The sequence below is a fragment of the Muntiacus reevesi genome, chromosome 15 (genome assembly GCF_963930625.1).
Source record: "Muntiacus reevesi chromosome 15, mMunRee1.1, whole genome shotgun sequence".
NCBI lineage: Eukaryota > Metazoa > Chordata > Mammalia > Artiodactyla > Cervidae > Muntiacus > Muntiacus reevesi.
The window spans coordinates 44776784-44802149 of NC_089263.1; the positions used below are offsets into that span (position 1 = coordinate 44776784).

Consider the following 25366-nt stretch of genomic DNA (forward strand, 5'->3'; position numbering starts at 1 on the left):
TTTGAGAGGGTGGGTTGTGTCATGTGGCATGTAGGATCTTAGTTCCCCAACCAGGAGTACCCGCGCCCCTGCATTGGAAGCATGGAGTCTTAAGCGTTGAACCACCAGGGAAGTCCCTACTGCGTTCATTTATGTGTATGACCCAATCTTTGCATATGATGTAAGGTTTATTTTTTATGATTAAAAAAATTTTTTTAAATATCTGGGCATTCCAACAGTGTTTGTTGAAAAATTAGCTTTTCTTGAATTGCTTGTGTACCTTTGGTAGGTAGAGATCAAATGGTCATGTTTGTTTGGGTTTATCTCTGGGCTCCCTAGTTATTTCTTTTGATTTGGAGATTAATACCATGCTATCATGGTTACTTTAGCTTCATGGTAAATCTTAATGTTGGGTAGTGTGCATTTTCCAGTTTTGTTCTTTCTTTTCAAAATTGTTTTAGCAATTCGCGTTCCTTTGAGTTTTCATTAAATTTTTAAAATCATGTTGTATCTATAAAATATCTTGCTGTGATTTTGATTGGTATTGCATTAAATTGGTTACTTTATTGGTTACTTTAGGGGAGAATTGACATCTTTACTATGTTGAATCATCTTTCATGAGTTGAATATGCCTTTCCATTTATGTAGACCTTGCTTTCTTTCATCAGTGTTTGTTTTCAGCACATAGATCCTGTATTAACCTAATTTTTTCCTAGCTATTATATATGGTATTCTTTCTTTAATTTCCTGTTTTTGTTATAAAGCGTATCACGTATCCAGAAGAGCATAGAGAATAATAGATGGTATATTGAGCTACCCAAATTTGTCACCTTTTAAAAGTGTTTTGCATTTACCTTATTGCCGATCTCATGTCTCTCTTTTATGTTAATCTCTGTTAAAAGTAGCTGGGTATTTTATCAGACTGAGTTCTGTGTTTTCATTTATTCAAACACAGATACAAATATCAGTATATGTGTATAGTTTTTAGTTTAAAAAATAAATGCAGTCATGTTATTTTTCTGATATTTCATTTTTCATTATATCATAGATATCTTTTTGTGTCACTACATATTGATCTATATCATTTAATGAATGGCTTTTAAAATCTATTTTACGTTAGTATGTTGCCTTTTATATAGCAGGCACTCAGAAAATAGTGGCCATGATTTGCTCTTATTATTATGATGATATGCTCTGGATGTACCAAACTTTATTTAGCCATTTACAGAGTGGCTTTCAGATACCTTCTAGCATTCTGGTCTAATCTTTGCCTTTTCTTTTAAGATATTTCTTATGGGATAACTTTTTTCTCTCATGAGTCTCTTGGTTTTTAGATAAATTAGTAGCAAATGAAGGACCTTTTGAAATAATAATAATAATTTGGTAAATATCATTTAATTAATATCTCTGTCTTTGGAGTCAACAGATTTATTTTCTCTGGGATCTTTAAACTTTTCTAGAAGGATTACAGTGTGGACAACCTTCCTTATTTCTATATTTATTGTGAGCCATATTTTTCTTAGTATCTGAGTCAGGTCTTTAAACAGGAGTTGGTAAATTATGGCTGATGGGACGAAACTGACCTGCTGTTTGTTTTTGTAAATAAAATTTTACTGAAACATAACATGTACATTTATGTGTTGTTTGTGACTATTTTATTGCTACAGTGGCAGAGTTGAATAGTTGCAACAGAGGCCAGTGGCCTATAATAAGGCCTAAAATGTTCATTCTCTCATTCATTACAGAAAACGTTTGTTGACTGCTACTTTAGATGAGTATTAGATATTGGCCGGTAGTTGATATAGTACTCACATACTGAAACTAGTCAGAAATTCTAATGTACCTTTGACTTTGTTTCTTTGACTTTGGAGGAAGTTGCTTTCTCTTCCTAAACCCTAAGTTTCTTTTTCTGTAAGAGGGAACATCACTGAATGATTTTTGAGGCCCTATCTAACTCTTAGGTTCTGAGAAACTGTGTAACACAAAGATTTTGAAAGGAATTTGGAATAAGTACAGATATATATAGATATATATTTGGAATAAATACAGATATAAATGCAGGTTGCTTCTATATCAAAGAAGCAACAGAACTGGACGTGGAACAATGGACTGGTTCAAAATTGGGAAAGGAGTATGTCAAGGCTGTATATTGTCACCCTGCTTATTTTACTTATATGCAGAGTGCTGCTGCTACTGCTAAGTCACTTCAGTCGTGTCCGACTCTGTACGACCCCATCCCTGGGATTCTCCAGGCAAAAACACTGGAGTGGGTTGCCATTTCCTTCTCCAATGCATAAAAGTGAAAAGTGAAATTGAAGTCACTCAGTCATGTCTAACTCGTCGCGACCCCATGGACTGCACCCCATCAGACTCTTCCGTCCATGGGATTTTCCAGGCAAGAGTACTGGAGTGGGGTGCCGAGTACATCATGCTAAATGCCAGGCTGGATGAAGCACAGGCTGGAATCAAGATTGCCGGGAGAAATATCAGCAACCGCAGATAGGCAGATAACACCACCCTTATGGCAGAATGTGAAGAGGAACTGAAGAGCCTCTTGATGAAAGTGAAAGAAGAGAGTGAAAAAGCTGGTTTAAAACTCAACATTCAAGAAACTAAGATCATGATATCCGTCCTGTCCCATCACTTCTTGGCAAATGGATGGGGAAACAATGGAAACAGTGACAGACTTTCTTTTCTTGGGCTCCAAAATCGCTGCAAATGGTGACTGCAGCCATGAAATTAAAAGATGCTTACTTCTTGGAAGAAAAGCTATGACCAACTTAGACAGCATATTAAAAAGCAGAGACATTACTTTGCCAGCGAAGGTCTGTCTAGTCAAAGCTATGGTTTTTGCAGTAGTCATGTATGGATGTGAGAGTTGGACCATAAAGAAAGTTGAGCACTGAAGAATTGATGCTTTTGAACTGTGGTGTTGGAGAAGACTCTTGAGAGTCCCTAAAGGCATCCTAAAGGCAGTCAGTCCTGAATATTCACTGGAAGGACTGATACTGAAGCTGAAGCTCCATTACTTTGGCCACCTGATGTGAAGAGCCAACTCATTGAAAAAGACCCTGATCCTGGGAAGAATTGAAGACAGGAGGAGAAGGGGGTGACAGAGGATGACATGGTTGGATGGCATCACTGACTCAATGGACGTGAGTTTGAGCAAGCTCCAGGGGATGCTGATGGACAGGGAAGGTTGGTGTGCTTCGGTCCATAGGGTACCAAAGAGTTGGACATGACTGAGTGACTGAGCAATACCAGATATATACAGACATAATCAGTCTATCTCTATATAATATAGATATAAAATAGGTATAAAATAAGTGGACTTCCCAGGTGGCTAAGTGGTAAAGAATCCACTTGCCAAGCATTAGATGTGGGTTCTATCCTTGGGTCAGGAAGATCCCCTGGAGAAAGAAATGGGAAACCCACTCCAGTATTCTTGCCTGGGAAATCCCATGGACAGAAGAGTCTGGTGGGCTATAGTCCATGGGGTCATAAAGAGTCAGACACGACTTAGTGACTAAACAACAACAGCAATAAAATGAATATATATATGGACCAGAAAGTGAAGGTGATAAAGAGGTTTTTTCCCCTATAGTTTAATAAATACAGGAATCTTTATTGTGCCAATGTAATCCCATCGTGAAAATGTATTAAATAGGGATTTTTTTTGATACTGTGAAGACCTGTGTTCCATTGCGTTAAATAGAAGAGTAATGAAGTGTTATGAGCTTATTCCCAAACCCTAACCAGTTGCTTTCTAAGTATCACTGAAACACTCTTCCACATCTATATAATCATATATAGTTGTTATCATAGTATGACATTTAAAATACTGATGTGAAGTGAAATAAAAGTCGCTCAGTCATGTCTGACTTCTTGCGACCACGTGGACTGTTACCCACCAAACTCCTCTGTCCATAGAATTCTCCGGTCAAGAACACCGAAGTGGGTAGCCATTCTGTTCTCCAGGGAAATCTTCTTGACTCAGGGATTGAACTTGGGATCGAACTCCTACAGTGCAAGCAGATTCTTTACCATCTGAGTCACCAGGGAAGCCCCAAATACTGATGCCTAGTTATATAATTCTTAATGAACTCATTAGTGTATATGTATTAGTTTGGTATGTAATATATATTTATGTACATATACATACACATATACAATATGTAATATTCTACCTTGTACAGTGTACCAAGTGTACTGCTTTGTAATACACTATGAATACAGGTAATACTTAGAAACTTTTGAACTGTGGTGTTGGAGAAGACTCTTGAGAGTCCCTTGCACTGCAAGGAGATCCAGCCAGTCAATCCTAAAGGAAATCAACCCTGAATATTCATTGGAAGGACTGATGCTGAAGCTGAAACTTCAGCACCACCATGCGTTGGCCACCTGATGCGAAGAACTGACTCTTTGGAAAAGACCCTGATGCTGGGAAAGATTGAAGGTGGGAGGAGAAGGGGACAACAAAGGATTAGTTGGTTGGATGGCATCTCTGACTCAGTGGGCATGAGTATGAGTAAACTCCAGGAGTTGGTGAGGGAACAGGGAAGCCTGGTGTGCTGCAGACCGTGGGGTCGCAAAGAGTCGGACACGACTGAGTGACTGAACTGAACTGAACTGAATACTTAGAAAATAAATAGAACAGTTAAAAGAAAAAGTCACTTACTGACTAGAGATTTCTTTCAGCTAATAAATTCTACCCACCATAGTTTTTAAGGAGTTCTGGTTAAAATCATAACTGCCTCAGGCATTTCTTAGGAGGGAGGATTCCTGTGGAAGGGACTCAGCCATACATATAAAAATATCCACACTCCCTTCCCGTCCAGACTGCCGCATAGCATTGAGCAGAGTTCCATATGTTATACAGTAGGTCCTTGTTGGTTATCCATTTTAAATACAGCAGTGTGTACATGTCCATCCCAAACTTCCTAACTATCCCTTCCTCTCATCTGTCTGCCCGGCGACCATTAGTTCACTCTTTAATATAAAAGGGGAAGCATACTAATATCCTGATATCACCAGGAGGAGCCATCCAGTGGGAAATGAAATTTGCTCTGCAAGATAGATTAATTGCAGCTATACCCCTTCACAGGTTTTTAAACATATACTCTTGTCTTTTTGATTGTTCTTTTCCCTCTTCCACCAACAGGTACCTGTACCTTTTTATATGTGTTGGTGGAAACATGCGTGTGTGCGTGCGTGCGTGTACCCTTGCTTCAGTCATGTCCAACTCTTTGCAACCCTGTGGATTGTAGCCCGTCAGGCTCCCCTGTCCATGGGGTTGTCCAGGCAAGAATACTAGAGTGGGTTGTCATGCCCTTCTCCACGGGGTCTTCCCAACCCACGGGTCAAACCCGCATCTCTTACATCTTCTGCACTGGCAGACAGGTTCTTCACCACTAGAGCCACCTGGGAAACCCATGTGTAATTTTTCTAAAGCCAAATTCTCTTATTTTTTGAGTCCATTTTCTATAAATAATGTATCAAATGAGTGCCTTAAATCTTGTCTCCCCATTTTTTTTTATCCTGGAAATTCAAATGTCTGATTTTATTTAATTCTGTTAATGAACCTATAATCTCGTTATGTCATACTACTATGGAAGGAAGATGAAAATCTCATGACCAATTTAGAACTGCCAGATTCCATGATGATTAAAATATTCAATAGTCCTTCCTAGGTAAGTGTATAAACCTTCTCTAGTGTAACTGAGATGTATGCTGTTTTACTGCCTTAGTGAACTGTCTGATTCACTCATGTATAGCTTCGTCTTTCTAATCTGACTGCTAGTCTTGACCAGTCTTCTGAAATAAAGCACCCTCTAGTGTCCCTTTTTGAGGTAACAAGTGTTATTTTATCTGATGAAGTGCTTCTTGGAGCCCCTTTTGGGCTTGGTTCAGTAATCCAAGTTTGTCCCTAAGGCTCCCCAATTGCCTCTTGGTTGTCGGGGCCAGAGTTGATAAAGCCACCATTAAACCTGTTGACATTGAGTACCTGTGGCCTGAATGTGACTTAAATATAATGTGCACACCCAAATATATTTTTTGTGTCCCAAGAAATAGTCAATAAAGCATATTTATTTCACTTTCAGGTTAAGTTTAGTCTTTGTCAGCCACAAGGTTTAATGCAGTAGCCCTTTTCTGAATTCCAGAAGTGAATCTATGAGTGATAAGTAGCCATCATGTTGTTTCAGACCCACTCTTTTAGAGACCACTTCCCTGGTGGCTCAGAGGGTAAAGTGTCTGCCTGCAATGCAGGAGACCTGGGTTCGATCCCTGGGTCAGGAAGATCCCCTGGAGAAGGAAATGGCAACCCACTCCAGTACTCTTGCCTAGAAAATCCCATGGACAGAGAAGCCTGGTAGACTACAGTCCATGGGATCCCAGAGAGTTGGACATGACTGAGTGACTTCACTTTGACTTAATCCTATGAATGCTATTTCATTTTATAACCAAAGGAGCAGCAGTACTTTGCCCTCATACCCCAGTCATTTTCTCAGAGTGATTTTGATGGGAGCAATACAGTTCGCCAGTCATCTGCTACCTCTTATGATTCATCCCACTTGATTGAAAGGTAGAATTTCTGTTAAGCACTGTAAAGGAACCAGTGTGATAAAAGTACTACCAACAAGAATGTGACTTCAATTATGATTCTAATGTCCTCCCACTTAGGTGAGTCGTTAAGGGGAGTATCTTTGGTATCCTTTCTCTAAGTCACTTGAGGTAGTTGTCATCAGTCAGTGTTAGTTGAGTTTTCATACTCTAGAGATGATAGGTTAACTGCTTTTTCCCAGCCGCAGCCATTCTTATTACTTTGCTCTGAAAAATTCTTGTGGAAAAAGAATAATAGCATTTTTCCTTGTGTCATGCCCCGTTTCTCTGTTTCTAACTATTGACCGATAATTATTTTGGCTTCCATTTATCATTCATTTTAACCTCACTTTTCCCCCTCTAGTGCAGGGCTCTGATTTGGCCTCATGCCTGTCCACGTGGCAGGCAATCACAGCAGCCTTGCCACAACCTCTGCTTTTATTTCTTTCTGGGAAAATTTTGTACAGTTTGACAAATAAAGAAGTAAAGGACGGTCTTCTTCTTAGTAATGAAACAGCACTTAGAGTTAATCTTAATTTAACTACATGGGGTGAAGTCCCTTAGGGGACTTTACTGGTGGTACAGTGGACAAGAATCCGCCTGCCAAGGCAGGGAACGTGGGTCTGATCCCTGGTCTGGGAAGACTCCACATGCCGTGGGCAACTAAAGCCCCTGTGCCACAACTCCCAGGCTGAGTCCTGCAACTACTGAAGAAGCTGTGCCTAGAATCTGCGCTCCGCAACAAGAGAAGCTACTGCAACGAGCAGCCTGTCATCACAAGGAAGAGTAGCCCCAGCTCACCACAACTAGAGAAAGTCTGTGCACAACAACAAAGACTCAGCCCAACCAAAAATTAATAAATAAATTATATATATTTCCTTAGGAATGTTCTTAGTCCCTCAGCCCTGTCTGACTCTTTGCGATCTTATGGACTGTAGCCTACCAGACTCCTCTTTCCATGGGGATTCTCCAGGCTAAAATACTGGAGTGGGTTGCCATTTCCTCCTCCATTCCTTAGGAATATGTCTGATCAGATTTTATATATGGACAGTGTGTCCTATTTAGCAATATCTCTGTTGACACTGCTCTTCTGGTCTTGGCACAGCTGGGTCTTGCAGGATGAACAAAAAATTTATGAGGTGAGAAAGAAAATTGTGAATTACATCACCACCATCCCCCTTAACTGCCACTCCAGTTGCTAGTGAGAAGTGGAATATTTCCTTGCCATGTTGGTAAACAGAGACGTCACAGTCATCATGGATTGCAGCCTTCAGTGTGAGCCAGTGAGCCCTCGCGGAACTCAGGAATCTAGCAGCCATCAGACTACAGCCATTCCCTGTAGTGAGCCCTGAGGAAAGGAGACTCAGGATGTGAAAATAGGACACTGGCTCCAGATAGGTGAGGTGCATTTGAAAGGAATGATTTCAGTGAGCCCGGACTCTTGCATTTCCAATCTTAAAGGAAATCAACTCTGAATATTCATTGGAAGGACTGATGCTCAAGCTGAAGCTCCAAAATTTTGACCACCTGATGCAAAGAACCAAGGCTTTGGAAAAGACCCTGATGCTGGGAATGGTTGAGGGCAGGAGGGGAAGGGGGCAACAGAGGAAGAGATGGTTGGATGGTATCACTGACTGAATGGACATGAGTTTGAGCAAACTCCAGGATACAGTGAAGGACAGGGAAACCTGACGTGCTGCAGTCCATGGGGTCACAAAGAGTCGGACATGACTGAGCAACGGAACAACAACTCAGCTTTTAGGTTGTGAACATTTTTTAAGTTGATACTAGAAACATTTCTGGTGGGAACTCCTGTTACTTCCTCTCATATTTAACCTTTTAACTCAGTGGCCAACTTGAGTTAGCCAGCCCTCAATGCCTTATCTCCCACAATTTAAATAACGTTTTAATTGCTCATTCCAGTTTTTAATGAGATCATACTTTGAGAGTGGTAAGAAATGTGTTCTGTCCATGTAATGTTTTATTTCTTTGCCTATTTTTGTACGTAATCAGTGGAAACATATTCAGGCAGTTCAAATTAATGAGTGATTCTCTGTTCCAAACTTTTAATTAAATCTTTGACTGTTAAATACTTTTGTTAAAGTGTGCTGCAGTTCATGGGGTCGCGAAGAGTCGGACACAACTTGGTAACTGAACAGCAATAACAAAGTAAATTCTAGAAAAAAGTAAGTGTCAATTCCAGCCACGACTTTGTAGGTTTGTAGGTCTCTGCAGTACTGGTAGAGCTCTAGTGTGGTCTACTTACAACTGCATTCTTAAAGCGGAAATTCCCCAACCATTTTTTTTTAATGCCGTTATAGTGACATTTTTGTTACAGGGAGGGGTCCCCTTCCAGGGCCCCCGAGTAGGCTCTTGTCTAACACTCAGAAATGCGTTGTCTAATGAGACACACAAAGGGCGTGCTGGCGGAGAGGAGAAGGGTGAAGAGACCCAGGAAGACAACCCTGCCACGTGGCTCATTAACCTTTTTTAAGTAGACCTTTCAGTGTCATTACGTACATTCACAGTATTGTGTAATCATCACCATTACCCATTTCTAGAACTTTCATCATCCCAAGTAGAAACAAACTCTGTACGCATTAAATAGTAACTTCGAATCTCTCCTCCTCCAACTCCTGGTAACCTCTATTCTGCTTTGTCTCTCTCTGAATTTGCCTACTTTTGGTACCTTATGTAAGTGGAATCGTACAGTTTTTATCCTCTTGTGTTTGGCTTATTTTACTTAGCGTGCCTTCCAGGTTCATCCACATTGTAGCATGTGTTAGCACTGTCTTCTTTTTAAGATTGAACGTTATTCTGTTGTATGTGTATGCCACATTTTGTTTATTCATTCATCTCTCAGTGGGCACGTGGGTTATTTCCACCTTTTAGCTTTGTAAATTATGCTGCTGTGAATGTTGGCTTACAAGTATTTGTTTGAGTCTCTGATGTCAATTCTTTGGGATATATACCTAGTAGTGGGGTTGCTGAGCCTTGGGTAATTCTGTTTAACTCTGAGAAGCTGCCAAACTGTTTTCTACAGCAGTTGCATCATTTTACGTTTCTACCTACAATGTGCAAGGGTTCCAATTCCTCCAATTCCTTGCTCTTGTTATTTTCAGTTTTTTGATACCAGCCATTCTGTTATATGCAAAGTAGTTTTGATTTGGATTTTCCTAATGGTTAGTGATGCCGAGCATCTTTTCATGTATTTTTTTGTCTATTTGTGTATCTTCTTTGATGAAATGTCTATTCAAATTCTTTGTCCTTTTTTTTTAATATATATATACTTTTGAAGGCTGTAGTAGTTTGAGACTTTTCCAAATTGTTTTTGCAGAATGTTCCTCTTTGTGTGTGGTCCCTGAAGTCTCTGTTCCTTAAATTAATGCTCAGCTAATATATTTACAGAGACTTCCTTGAATGCCAGCTCTTCCAGTCTTTGCAGATGACCTCTGTGCTTTGGTACTCCTTCAACCCTTAGCTAGGCTTCTTTGAGTATAGAGTTCAGCCTGAGGTAAAAGCTTAGGGTCTTCCTTTCTGAGCATACAGGTAACTTTCTGTGGAGGTGTGGTTTAGTTGCTACGTTGTGTGGACTCTTGCGACCTCATGGGCTATAGCCTGCCAGGTTTCTCTGTCCATGGGATTTCCCAGGCAAGAGTACTGGAGTGGGTTGCCATTTCTCCAGGGGATCTTCCTGACCCAGGGATCAAACCCATGCCTCCTGCAGAGCAGGCAGATTCTTTACCTGAGCCACCAGGGAAGCCTAGGTCACTCTAAATTCCCCCATATTTTTGACTGCTTTTACTTGTGTTAATTTCCCAGAATCTCCATGGCTTTTCTTCCAGGCCATAGATGGTCTAGTGTATGTCTCCATCTCTCTTGCCCTGGATGTCTGTGGGTCTGTAGTTTTCTTGTAGCTTTTCCAAGTACTGAAGTTCCAAACTACGTGATAAAAAGGCAAGTGCCTTATGTCAGTCCTTCAGATACCCTCCAGAGAGGTTAGAATAGAATTGTGTAACAATTTCCATATCCGGTCTTCCCTGTTCCCTGGAAACTGGGAACCAGGCTGCCGTTGCTGCTTCAGGAGCGGACGTTGGCACAGGGGTGGGCACAGTGAGGGGAAATTCCGCAGAACTCCTCTGTCATTTTACAGATGACTTCTTGATTTGCTGTTTGCTTGGCTAGTGTTAACTTTGGACTGTTTTCCAGAGCTTCAACAAAGTTGGCTTAGACTGTTCCTGTTTCTTTTTCTTTTTGAAATTGTTCTGCAGTAGTGAGAGCTTGGCACTTTCTAGCCTGCCATTTTGCTGACATTCCTCCTATTGAGTGTTTCTTTTTGTTTAGTTTTGGCCTTTGTGGTGAGTCATGCGGATCCTAGTTCTCTGACCTGGGATCAAGCCTGCACCACTCTTGTTGGGAGCATGGAGTCTTCACCACTGGACTGTCAGGGACGTCTGAGGGTTAGGTGAATCAGCACAAATGTGGGGGTCATCTCACTATTTGGGGAAACCCTAACAAAAAGTCGCTGCATTATTTTGGGCCTAGTTTGGGGGTTAGAGGGTACTGCAGGGAGGACAGAGAAAAGAACTAAGAGTGAAAAAGTAAACTGTTTATTAACAAAGAGTTTAGAAAAGTGTCCTCCGCCCACAACCTTCAAGGAGGTCTGCTTCTGAGGGAGGCTCTAGATAAAGAGACCTCTTAATGACTTGGAATGCGGATACACATGAGCATGGCCAGACAGGGGGACCTGAGTCCTGGACTGCAGCTCACTTTAGAAACTGCGGTACGTCGGTTGTGCAAAGTCTGGTGTGGGGAGAGCAGCGTTGTCCTGTGACATCAGCCAGATAAAGCCAGATAATTGCTTACAGTTGACGGCATAATATGACTGTAATTGTTTATGTGAAAAATCACACACAGGAGCTGGGTTCCTCAAGTGTACATTGTTTGAGCCCATTCATACAGACTCTAGAAGTAGCGTTGAATTTGTATAGTAAAGGAATTTATATTAGTATTTGCCTAGGATTGAGCAAGATTGGGTTAGATTGCAAAGTTGCAAAGGAGCAACTTTTTAATGTTTTTTTTTTTAAGATTTTTTTTTTTTGGATGTGGACTGTTTTTTTAAAGTCTTAATTGAATTTGTTAAAATGTTTCTTCTGTTTTATGTATTGTTTTCTTGGCTGCAAGACATGTGGGATCTTAGCTCCCCAACCAGGGATTGAACCCACAGCCCTTGCATTGGAAGGTGAAGTCATAACCACTGGACCACCAGGGAAGTCCCTTAATGCATTTTTTAAAATTATACCATTGTAGACAATTGTCAAAACTTAACTTACCAAGTGTACAGTCGAAATGGATGCTTCAAACTTGATTTTTAAAGTGAAGAAAATAAAAGTTTTAGTTGAATTCTAAGTGTAGTGGTAAAAATACTAATGTGCTTACTGCAACTCAAAATTTCCAACCATATATTGTGGATAGGACTGTATAAAATGTGAACCCATGTGGGTTGGTAAAGTTAGGTGAATTTTGTGTTTGGCTTTATCCAAGCACCTGAAAAGAAAGTGATTGTAGAATCATGATTACTATTTAAATTACTATTAAATAGAATAGCTGGGTTATAAAGAAGTTCTGTTTGTAACTTTTTAAGGAACCTCCATACTATTTTCCATAGTGGCAGTACCAATTTACAGTCCTGCCAACAGTTTATATTGTTGTTGTTCCGTCACTAAATCACGTCCAAATCTTTGGCGACCCCATGGACTGCAGCATGCCAGGCTCCCCTGTCCTTCACTGTCTCCCAGAGTTTGCTCAAATTTATGTCCATTGAGTCAGTGATTCTATCCAACCATCTCATCCTCTGCCTCTTTCTCCTTTTGCCTGATGCCCATCTTCAGGGTCTTTCACAATGAATTGACTCTTTGCCTCAGGTGGCTAAAGTGTTGAAACCTCAGCTTCAGCATCAGTCCTTCCAGTGAATATTCAGGGTTGATTTCCTTTAGGATTGACTAGTTGGATCTCTTTGCTGTTCAAGAGACTCTCAAGAGTCTTCTCCAGCGCCACAATTCAAAGGCATCAGTTCTTTGGCGCTCAGCCTTCTTTATGATCCAGCTTTCACATCGGTACATGACTACTGGAAAGACCTTAGCTTTGACTATACAGACCTTACTATACAGACCTTTGTTGGCAAAGTGATGTCTCTGCTTTTTAATACACTGTCTAGATTTGTCATTGTTCCTTCCAAGGAGCAAGTGTCTTTTAATTTCATGGCTGCAGTCACTGTCCGCAGTGATTATGGAGCCCAAGAAAATAAAATCTGCAGTGCTTCCACTTTTTCCCTTTTTCTTCATATCTTCTCCAACATGTTGTTATTTCTTGTCTTTTCAATAATAAACATTCCAACAGGTGTGAGATAATATCTCATTTTGGTTTTGATTTGCATTTCCCCTATTAATAGTGATCTCAAACATTTCTTTCTGTTTATTTTACCATCTCTGTGTCTTCTTTGGAAAAATATCTCCTCAGATCCTCTGTCCACTTTTTAAATCAGGTTATTTGTATTTTGTTGTTGTTGTCTTTATATATTTTGGATATTAACCCTTTATTAGATATATAGTTTGCAATTAGATTCCTTTCATTCAATAGGTTGCCTTTTTTGATTATGGTTTACTTTGCTGTATAGATGCTTTTTAGTTTGATGTAGTCCTGTTTATTTATTTTTGCTTTTGTTTCCCTTACCTTTGGTCTTTCATCCACAAAACATTGCCTAAGGCCAATGTCAGTAAGTTTACTTCCTTTGTTTTCTATTAGGAATTTTATGATTTCAGGTCTTACATTCAATTCTAATTCCTTTGGAGTTACTGTTTGTAATGTAGTGGTCTAGTGTCATTCTTTTGCATGTGGCTGTCCAGTTTTCCCATGCTCCTGATTTAGAAGACTGTTCTTTCTCCGTTGTATGTTCTTTATTCCTTTGTTTTAGATTAACTTTCCTTATATGTATGGCTTAGTTTTGGTCTCATTCATCTGTATATCTGGCTCTGTGCCCAAACCATACTGTTTTGATTACTTTGTAGTATACAAATGATCCTTGAACAACATGGATTTGATCTAAGTGTGTCCGTTATAGCAGAGTTTTTTTCAGTAAAAATACACTACAGTACTACAGGATCCACAGTTGGTTGACTCCAAAGATTCAAACCCTTGGATATGGAGGACTGACTATAAACTTGTATGTGTTTTCAACTACGTGAGAGGTCAATACTCCTAAACCCTGAGTTGTTTAAAAAGTTAACTGTAGTTTGAAGTCAGAGGGTGTGATACCTCCAGCCTTGGTTTTCTTTCTCAAGATTGCTTTTGTGACTCAGGATCTTTTGTGCTTCCATACAAATTTTAGAATTATATGTCCTAGTTCTGTTAAATATGCCATTGGGATTTTGATAGGGATTGCACTGACTCTGTACTTTGCTTTGGGAATTATGGACATTTGAACAGTTTTAGTTCTTCCAGTCCACCAGTACAGAATATCTTTCCATTTTTTTGGTGTCTTCTTCAATTTATTTTATCAGTGTCTTATAGTTTTTAGTGTACAGGTTTTCACCTCATTGGTTAAATTTATTTCTAGATGTTTTAAACTTTTTGATGCAGTTGTAAATGAGATTTTTTTTTAATTTGCCTTCTTGTGTATAGAAATGCCACAGATTCTGTATATTGATTTCGTATCTTATACTTTATTCACTTATTCTAACCATTTTTTTGGTGGAGTCTTTATAAATTTCTATATATAGTATCATGTCATTGACAAGTAGTGACCATTTTACACTTCTTTCTTTCTGATTTGGATGCCTTTTATTTCTTTTTCTTGTGTAATTGCTGTGGATAGTATGTCCAGTACTCTGTTGAATGAAAGTGGTGAAAGTGTGCATATTTGTCTTGTTCTGGTCTTAGAGGAGAAGTTTTTATTTTTTAACTACTGAATATGATGTCAACTGTTGGTTTGTCATTTATGACCTTCATTTTGTTAAGGTTTGTTCCCTCTGTACTTAGTTTGTTGAGAATTTTTATCATAAATGAATGTTGGGTTTTGTCAGATGCATTTTCTACATCTATTGAGATAATCATGATTTTAATTTTTCATTTTTTAAAATGTGATATATCATGTAGATTGATTTGCAGATGTTGAATCATCATTGATTCCCTGAAATAAGTACCACTTGATTTTAGTGTTAGATCATTTTAATATAGTATTGGATTCAGTTGGATTCAGTATTTTGTTGAGGATTTTTACACTTATGATCATCAAGGATGTTAGCCTCTTCTATTTTCTTTTTGTGGTGTCTGGTTTGGTATGCTGGTTTTATAAAATGTCTTTCTTTGGAAGATTTCCCTCTTCAAATGGAAGAGCTTGAAAAGGATAAGTATTAAATCCTCTTTGAATGTTTTATAGAATTTTCTTGTGAAATGTCTGGTTCTGGGCTTTTGCTTTTTGGGGAGGTTGTTGATCATGGTTTCCATCTACTTGCTAGTAATTGATCTATTCAGATTTTCTGTTTCTTCATGATTCAGTCCTGGAAGATTATATGCTTCTAGGAATTTACTCATTTCTTCTAAGTTGTCCAATTTTCTGGTATATAATTGTTCATAGTAGTCTCTTACAGTTCTTTGTATTTTTGTGTTCTTTCATGGTGGGGCTATGACTGTTGCAGTGGAGTGTTGGTGGGTGGAGCTGGCCCTCCGACTGGCTTCAGGGCCTGATGGTGGCTGCAGCAGCGAGCTGGCAGGTGCAGTAGTTACACTTCTGGCTATGAAACCCAGTGGAGACGGAGGTAGGCAAGGCTCCCAATAGGGTGTACCCTCTGGAGCTAACAGACCAGAGGGAGAATTTCACAATGGCATCTGCAAGGTAGCCTGAGATTGCAAAAGTTGTTCTCACCAGTTTCTCAGGCCCCAGGGAGCGTCCCAACTGTTCCTGTCTTTCCAGCAGACTCTTCAAGATTAGTGGGTCGATTCCCTTCACACTTCACTCCATGCGCTTTTCAACCTTGTGTTTTTGTGTGGAATGAGACTGTGCTCAAGCCCTTTAAGAGCAGGTTTTCCATTTTCTGCAGTTCTGTAGTTTTCCTGGGCATATTCCTCATTGGTTTTCAAAGCCAGGTGTTGGGGGCTTGTCTCTCTTGTGCAGGATCTAGGAGTTTGGGTGCCTGATGTGGAGCTTGAATCCTCTGCTCCCAGGGGAAATACATATACCTTTATAATCTCTCTTGTCTGTGGATTGCTGAAGTTGGGGTGTTTTGTTTTTCCCTTGCAGAGACCATCCCTACATCTCCTACCTGCCTTGTTGTTGTCCTTTTCTACCTTTTGTTGTGGAGACTCTGTTCATCTAGTTTTTAGGTCCCTATTAGGGAGAGTTACTCTGCATATATTTGTTGAGGCCATGAAAGAAAATGAACAGATCTCCTGAAATATTTCTGTATAGCATGCTTATATTTCAGCTTCTTGATTCTCATCCCAGTTTTGTCATAATTCATGGACTTATAAAGATGGGGACGATAACAGTTACATTACGGGATGGGGGAAAAAAACAACTCTGGGTATTTCAAGCAGAAAGCTCCTTTATATAGGGAATTAACAGCTTACAAACTTATTCCAAGTGCTGGAACAGTACAGTAGTCAGGGACTACCTGTAGACCATGGTTCAGGGTTGTGATATTGTTGCAATCTAGAGGTCAGAAAGCTGTTTTTATGGCTGGAACCTGCTCGTTGTCATATCTAGGAGGCTCATGCACCTCATTAAACTTCAGGGTCTCTGTCACTAGAAACACTTATGTCTGTCTGACCTTACATGCTGAAAGCAGATGGATAACCTTTGCTTTCCTTTATTCTTCCGTATCTTACTAGAGAACATCTCATTGGTAGAACTTTTTTTTTTTTTTTTTACATTCAAACCATGAGCTTCAAAGAGACTGGGAAGTATAAGTTCTAGATGTTAACCTGTTTCAAACAGAAAGGAAGAGTGAAGGTAGGGAGGTCCTGGTAACTAAGACAAGGATATAGGTCTCTTTTATACCTCTGTCCCAACACACACGCTCCCTTTCTGTTACAGTATAACTACTGTAACTTTGTTCAGGGAAAATATATAGTCTTTATATTCTTATGGTCATGCGGATGCTATTCACGATTAATACATGCAGTATATTTTTATTGTTTTCCCTTCCCCCTCACCTGCATACTTTATTGCTATTGTGCTTTATTTGCTTGATTTTCTGTATATTTATTATTGATTCAACTCCAGACTCTCTTTTCACTTATTTCAATCTCTTCTCAAACTACTCTTTCTTGAGCAAATTACTCCTGAAGTTTTCTTAATGCTGTCAACTTTGCATGGCTGATATCTATGTCTGGTGTATAGCTATTATCCTGTGATTTTTCTCGCATGACCATGGTTATTCTTTTCACCTCTTTCATACTTCACTCCCATGTGTTGATGGAGCACATTCTCAGCTAGCTTTCTAAGAAAGAATGTTAGATACAGGGTGAGGTGGTTTTATTTTTTGAGTTCTATTTATTTCTGTGTATATAAAGAAAAACTTTGTAGAACATTGCTAATACATATTTTTCCTGTGTTTCAAGAGCAATAGCATCATTTTAGCCCATGAGAACCAAGATTGCAGATCGTACTATATGCCCTTAGCCTTTAAGTGTGGCTTGGCATTCTGCCATTTATTTTGATTTTTGGCGAGCAGTTTTGACCAAGTTGGTGACATGAGATGTATAAGTGATAATGCTGGATTATAAAAAAATGAAGAAATAATATCACATTGGATATTAACAAGCAGTTATATTGGTGACTCCTTGTGCCTTGATGGAAAGGGTAAGGAAACAGGATAAAGGTCAACAGATTTAGTATTTTTAAACATCTCTTGGTATTGTGAAAGGTAGTGTATGCATCACTGTGATTTGTAGGTAACAAAATAATGTAGTTGTGCAGAAATTTCAGGAAATTTGAAGAAAATGAAGGATCACTGCCAGAATGTGATGCTGGGACTGCATCTCCGTGGGAATTATGGGATGTTGATACTATATAACTGATTCAGTTACTCTTTTCCAGGGACACATTTTCTGTCCTATTTGGAGTATATATAATTAATTTACTTTTCATTTTTTTTTATGCTTTTCCCCTACTCAGTCCCTTACTGGGTATTTGTTAGAACATCTTATTAATATTTTATCTTCCATGTCGCTTGACTTCTTTTTTCATATTTTCAAAGTTTTATTCTATGCAGCATTCTGAGAAATATCTTCCTTTCTGCCTGCAAATCTTTAATTCTGTGCTCTACTGTTTTATAGTTTTTACTTCATCTATGGAGTTTCAGCTTGAATTAACATTTCTTATTTCTGAACAGTTTCTACTTGATTCATTTCTATATCTATCTATGCTTCTTTAGAAACTGATTGCTTTTACTTAATGTGTTGTATTGATTTCTCTATGTGGCAATTTGAAAATTATACCTGTTGTGAAGATTGATTTCAGGTTGCCTAGTTTTCTCTAGTTCAAGTATGAATCTCTACCTCTCTGTTTCATATGCCTGTACTGCTTTTCCTTATGTTAAATTCTTTCATATATGTTATAGTTTTTTTTTTTTTTGTGGTTGTGAGCTTATTTTCAAAAGAAATTATCTTGTAAAGAAATGTAGTTCATGACCTAATTTTTTTTTTTTCTTTAAAATTTCTGGCTGGACAGTATAGTCTCAGATTGCTAATCAGTTTACATTAATTGATTGGCTTAAGTACAAGTTTGTATTCCTTGCCCCACCATGGCAAAGACTTTGGGTTTTGATCTTAGGTAGTTCACTTTTCCACCTAATTTGATGGGTACCTTGTGTCTGTTTCAGATGTTGAGCAGGTGGTTGGAAAAAGAGGAAAGGGTGTGTCACTCACCTAGAGCAGACATCTTGGAGTGCAGTCAAGTGGGCCTTAGGAAGCTTTGCTATGAACAAAGATAGTGGAGGTGATGGATTTCCAGTTGAACTATTTAAAATCTTTAAAAGATGATGCTGTTAAAGTGCTGCACTCATTATACCATCAAATTTGGAAAACTCAGCAGTGTCCACAGGATTGGAAAAGGTCAGTTTTCATTCGAATCCCAAAGAAAGGCAATGCCAAAGAATGTTCATAGTTGTTAATTAAGAGAGAATTACTGTGCATATACAAAGAACTATCACTGTTCTACAAATGAGAAATATCTCCAGCAGTGAAAATACATATCTTTTAAGGTAAAATTAGGAAATATTTCAGATTCATGTAGCCATGACTCTAACAAATGATAAACCTGGTTATTTACATCACACATCTGTAGCAGTAACTAACTAGGATATTGCTTCAGGGTGCAGCAGATGGCCTCTGAGTGGCTTGGTGAGGAGAATGTTTGCTAAAGGTGACAGAGTGTACCTATCCAGCATATGCACTAGGTCGTTGGTAACGTAAGGTCTTAGCTTCAGGAAGTTATTAAGTATAAGGTTGGTCAGGGAGTAATTCCAAAACATTTTAATAAAGTACATATTTCTCAGCAGATGATATCTTCTGTTCAGTTCCTGTGTGGTAAGATGAAACGTTTAGGCTTTTCTCTAAATGACGTGCAATATAGATTCCTTGTGAGGTGTGTATGTATGATATATTTGTGAACCATGTGCAATATTTGTTACATAATATGTTTATGGATACATGTATCAGGCATGAAACTGATAAAAGTTTGATAATGTTCTATTATAAAATGAAGTACTCATTGCTAGTTCTGTGAAAGTAAATGATAGTGTATATACCTTTTATAATATATATTTTAAACTATTATGGAAAATTGCAAACATACAAGAGTAGAGAAATGGAATAATGAGCCCCTATGTACTCATAACCCAGCTTCAACATGATTATGATTATAGTATAAATCAACACATCCTAGAGATGCAGTTTCTTAAAAGAAAGAAAATTCTTTTAAAATAAAAAAGCATTTTCTTGTGGAAAGTGCCTTAAAATTAATAGCACATATTTAATTTAGTACTGTGAAACACTGTACAATTGTTTTACTAAATATTAATTTTGTAAGTATTAATAATATTTTAAACTCAGTCATTTTGCTCTCTTGATATGTTTTTAAAAATATCTTTTCTGAAACAGATTTTTAGTGAACATATACTTCTAAATCCTAACAAACTATGCTATGGTGAACAAAAGAGCTAGTACCATCCTTACATTTACTTTGTAGTTGACATCTTATCATTTTAGATGCAGGAAGAATAAAATCATTGAAGGAAATTTCTCTATATAGTTGGCTTCTTATATTTTTCTGTTTCATATTGTATTTTATTCTACATCAGTTATGGATTATCTACTTTAGGATCATAGTCTTATTACATATTTTTTACTAACAGATACATTTATTGAGAATGACTCTTAAGGAAGTTAAATGAGCTTTGGTAGGTCCTCAGGTTAATGAAACTGATGACTGTGACTTTCTTGATATTGGAGAGGGAATTAGAACTGTAAGCATAACATTTGCTTTACTTTCTTCAAAGTTTTTGTTTCTAATAATTATATTTTACAACCTACTTGCCTTTAACATTACTGTTTAAAACGTGAAATACATAGTTTGCATGTTGCATACTGTCCACTGGAATGATTAAGTGCTATAATTTTAGCAAATTGCATAGATAAACCTTATACTAATTATATGCATGAATTGTTAATTTAGTATTTAAAATATAAATTAACACAACATTGTAAATCAACTATATGTCAACAAAAAAAGGAAAAAAATTAATACTCTAAGTGTTCAAAAGCATAACTGCTATCATTAGAGTGTATTGATGTTATTTGTTAATGTCCCTATTACTACTTATTATTTAACTGTATAAACTGTAGAGAATTATTAAGCAATTTTTTGGGTAAAATCTGTTAGTAAGCATTATGATATGTGATGAATTAAGAACTTATCGTTTTTACTTTATTTTAGAAGGACATTTTCTGACAGCTGTTCTTTTATTTGATTTCAAGTGGGTGCTCATACCAGTTGTCATTACAGATCGATGTAACTTGCTCTAATACTTTTTTACCTTTGATTTGCCAAGAACTTCAGTTGGTTGTATGGAAATGTAAGCCTTTGTGTGAAGGAGTGTGTCATTGCATCAGAACTTGGCAATCACATGAATCTTAAGAAAACATGCTGTTTGTTCCCTAGAGAAGCTGTTCTATAAGATGACTTTGTTTTTATATTCTGTGCTAGATTAAGTGATTTAGTTTGGTTTGGCCTAGGGCAAAACGTTTCAGGTTATTTTAGAAAATCTTGTATCTGATTAAACTTCTGAAATAATAACCAGTTTTAAAGTTTTTCTTTTTAAAATTTTATCAGTAGGCTATGCAATACAGGATTCATTCTCAAAGTGTCATTTGTAACTGACAGTGAAAGCTGTTGCAGTGTTCCATCTGGTATATGCAGTGTTCCAGGTGTATTTATTTGGCTATGTCGGGTCTTAGTTGTGTGAAAACCATATATTTGAAACATTAAATATTTATTTCCTTTTAATTTGACACCCTCCATGATATTAAATGATGTAAGTAATAAGTCTTTTTTTGATAGTAATTTCTATTATAAACTCTTAAATATTATAATACTGAACACTACGACTGTTATAAATAGTCCCTAATTGAACATAGAAATGTGATTGTTTTTAAAAAAAGAAATGCTTAATTTTCAGGAAATTCATCCATTTAAAATTTTTCTATACTAAAATATTTCTACCATGTATTAGTTAAATTAGAACTTTTCACTCTACGTAAACCAAGCAAGCAAACAGCCATGACAAAGTATAATTATTAAAGTTAATTAGTCTAATTATTTGTTCAGAGTTTCAAGGGAGTCATAAAGCTTTCTTTCAGTTCATTTTGAATCTCTCTGATGTAATGTGTCTTCTTTCAGAGTTTCTTGTAAAATGCCAAGGTTATTAATAAATATTTCACTATTAAGTTAAAAAATAATGCATGCACGTAGTAAAAAATATCAGATTATACAGGTATATATAGATATAAAATGAAATAGAAGTACTTCGCTCCCTCATTTTCTCAGTCTCTCTACCTCAACTCTTAGGCCCTTTCTTCAGAGTAACCACTGATAGTAGATTGCTATGTGTATCCTATTCAAGCATGTATGCATATATGAGTGTAATTTTGCAGTTTTTTCTGTCTTTAATTTATCCATGTTCTGTACCTGTATTGTTTTAGCTAAACATTTATTTTGGGTAGGAAATTTATTTACCTTATCTATTTATTTTATATTTAATCCCTAGAATGGTTGATTGACAAATAACATATAGGTGCTTAACAGATGTTTGTTGAGAGAATCTTCACATCTTCTGTCCACCTGTCTGATCATCAGGTACACACCGAATACTTACTTATTGTTTGCCAAACACCCTTCTAAGGCTACAGATGAAAGACAAAAACAAGGGCCGTGCCTGAATGTAATTTCCATATACATCCTTGGTGGATGTATATCGTAAACAATGAAGTAAAACCCAAACAGATGGCTTCATGAATGTAGTAGCACAGGTAATGTGATGAGGGAGGAGTTTCTACTTTAGGTAGGATGGCCAGGCAAAACCTTTTGAAGAGATGGATTTTGAGCAAGGCCTAAATGATGGGGAAAAATGGTTTAGCAATCTAGAGAAGTATAAAAGTTCTGAGGCAAGAATAAGCTTAGTGAGTTCAAGGAACAGAAGAAGTTCAGAATGACTAGAGCATAAGTATTGTCTCATACCAAATAAATGTTGCTTCAATGTGTATCTTTGTACATAAAAATATGTTCTACATATTTTTAAAAGACTAGTAGTAGACCTGAGGGATCAAAAAGTATATGCATTTAAAATCTTGATAGCTGTGGCATCTACTTTTATCCTTTCTCCCTTTCCCTAAATCTTTTCTTGATTACCCAGGCTGTGGGAAACTTGGATTATCTGGAGCTGGTAGGGAGTGGGCTGTGATGTGAGATAGTGAAAGGAATTCTTTTTTGTGAGAGAACGTGAATATTTGAGAGACTTTTGTCTAGTAAGATGGAAATCCATCAGTAGAACATATGCATATATTGTATATGTTGAGTTACCTGATATAATATTTGGCTCTCAGAAATACACTGCTCTTCTTTAGCTAGTTAATGAAACCATCCCAGTGCAGAAATTATCAACATTTCTCAATCCAGAAAATCCAAAATTTGGCATTGTTATAGTTGCATATAATTTGTTATAGTTAGAAATGATTCTTAACTTTATACTCTGGATTCAAATTATACAAATTTGTGATTAAACTAAGGAGACATTATGAAAAAGGAAAGCCACTAATCAAAGTCAGCTGAACACCTTTGCCATGTGTGGTTTTTGTGGAGGAAAGTATACAGGTGTCTCCTATTTAAAATACGTTTTAAAAAATCCTGGGTGGTGTTACTTTGAGGTGTGAAGTCCCATCTTTAAATGCCTTTCTATCCAAAAAGCATTGTTTCATTTTGAAGGATAAATGTCAGAATTACTCATTCTTTTTTAGGCAGATTAGAAATTTTAGACTGGTCAAAGAACAAATTTTATTTCATCAAGTGTTTTACTGCTGAGTAAACAAGGAGAGTCAAGTCCCATTTCAGAGCATGGAGATGTTTGTCTAATTTTTTTCAGTCTCCATTTTTTGATAGCATGAAAGTAGGAAATATAGGCAGATACATTCAAATTCCAGTGTAGTTAGAGGTGGTATGTGGTTTTCTTGACTAAAAGTTGTTTTTTCTTTTTTCACTTATTCTGAGACTTAAAAACAACTTGAAGGAATGAGGTTAGGACTCTGATGGAGAAGATTTCGTTTTAACACATGCCGATATGATATGTTCTGTTATAGTAAATATTTTATTTTTCTTTTTTATGTGGGTAATTTTTTCCCACATTACTTAAAGATGAACTTCAGTTAGGTTTTATTTTGTTGCTCGAACCTGGTAACATTAGTAATGTTAAAGCATTTAACATATTTTGTCTGTGATATAATGATTTAGCACTTGATTAAGAAGCCTAGTTTATGTATCTACTGTGAAATCATCCCACTAATTTTAACATGAAGATATAATTTCTGATTTAAACAAGTTCTTGATATCAATCTTTAAGGTGAGTGTGAGGAAAGGAATCAGAATCTTATTAGTCTTAATCCTTTGTCCTAAAATGAATAGATGTGTAAAATATGTTGCATGTTTACAAAAATCTTCTATTCTATTACAATATGTAGATCTATAAGTTGTAATTATTTGAATCACTAGAACATCTAATTTTTGCTTGACAATATGCAAATGTGCCATTAAATCTGTTTTTTAAGATTTTTCCAGTTTAATGTCTGAATCCAAATTCATAAAGAGTTGGAAAAATGAGATGTCTGAGCTATAGGATTCACAGGGATTTCATATGAAGCCTATTTAATCAGGATAACACTGTTATTAATATTCATAATGTCAGCTGGAACACAAATGACAGACTATGGGGCCTAAAAATTTTACTTGGTGAATTTATTAAAAGTAGCTTAAAAAATTAATGAAATTGAAGTAAAGTTGGTGAATATGAAAATCTTGTGTTAGCAGAAAAAAAATCTCTATTAGAACTTTCTTTAAGACCATTTTGCATTGATGTCTTTTGACAGATTTCATTGGTACTTAAAGAAGAAAGATGCATGAATGGTCATTTAAGAGGATTTAAACACATTGGCACATTAATTTTTACATGAATAATAAGTACTTTCCAAAAGCAATTAACTTACAGTGTACAAGATATGAATTGAAAAATAAGACTGTGACATCAAGGGCAAAGCAAATGTGCTGTACATTTTAAACTTAGTGGCAGGACTTTTTAATATTTTGGTTTATTTTTATAGCTTGCATAGGCTGTGACTTAGATTATAGTTACTTTATTGCATATGAAAGCATATTAGAAAGGAATAATGTTACCTCCCTGACTAAAAAAAATGGTACTGTTAAGCACTATCCCCTGCAAGAATCTATTGCATTTATTGGAGAATGAAACACTTGTTATACCATTGTTTATATTTGAGAATATATTCAATTTTGCAGAAAGTTAAAGGGATGATTCTGAATAGGCTTAGTGATACAAATACATATGTGTTAACACAGTCTTACTGATTATATCATGACTTAAATGTGTAATAAATACATTTCTAAAAGTTTAGTGTAAGAAGTTTACTTGATATGAATCAGGTAGTATTCAAGTAAATTTGTCCTGAATGTTAGCCTAAAAAAGTAAAAAGTTGGGAATGGCTTATGTAAAACTGGGGTGTTTTATTTTGTGTACTGCTTGCTATTCTTTTTTTTTTTTTTTTTTTTTTCAGTGGGTTTTGTCATACATTGATATTCTTTACGTTTTAAAATGTGCTTGTAATGATATTATACCAGTGCGGTAGGTCTTTTTTGTTGTTGTTGTTTTTATTGGAGTTCATTAAAAACAATTAGTTTTAGACCATTTTGTATAGTCCCAGTAATACTGAGTGTTTAGTTTTATATCCATCAGAGATTATTTTTCTTATCCATTTTAGTACTTATAAAAACATAGCTTAAATCTCTAGCAGTCTAGTTAGGGTTTACCAATGAGAGAATATAGGTGTTGGTCTAACAGTCCAAGAGGGAACTAGAAGTTTCACTTGCAGTAAGTGTCCTATATGAATGATGTAGTTTCATTAGATTATAGGAATTGCCTGGTATGTTTTGGGACTCATATTCAGA

At 36.9% G+C, this 25366-nt stretch overlaps 1 protein-coding gene across 5 annotated transcripts in view; it reads left to right on the forward strand.

Moving 5' to 3' along the window:
- The window catches only part of MIPOL1 (mirror-image polydactyly 1), a 283902-nt gene that overhangs the window by 28196 nt on the left and 230340 nt on the right, over positions 1–25366 (forward strand). The window contains exon 1 of one of the 5 annotated variants that reach the window (XM_065906167.1): positions 22151–22167. The exons of the other annotated variants lie outside the window; for them this stretch is intronic. The gene's annotated coding sequence lies outside the window, so the exon portion shown is untranslated. Of the gene's footprint in view, positions 1–22150; positions 22168–25366 lie in introns of those variants that run through there. 5 annotated transcript variants of the gene reach the window in all.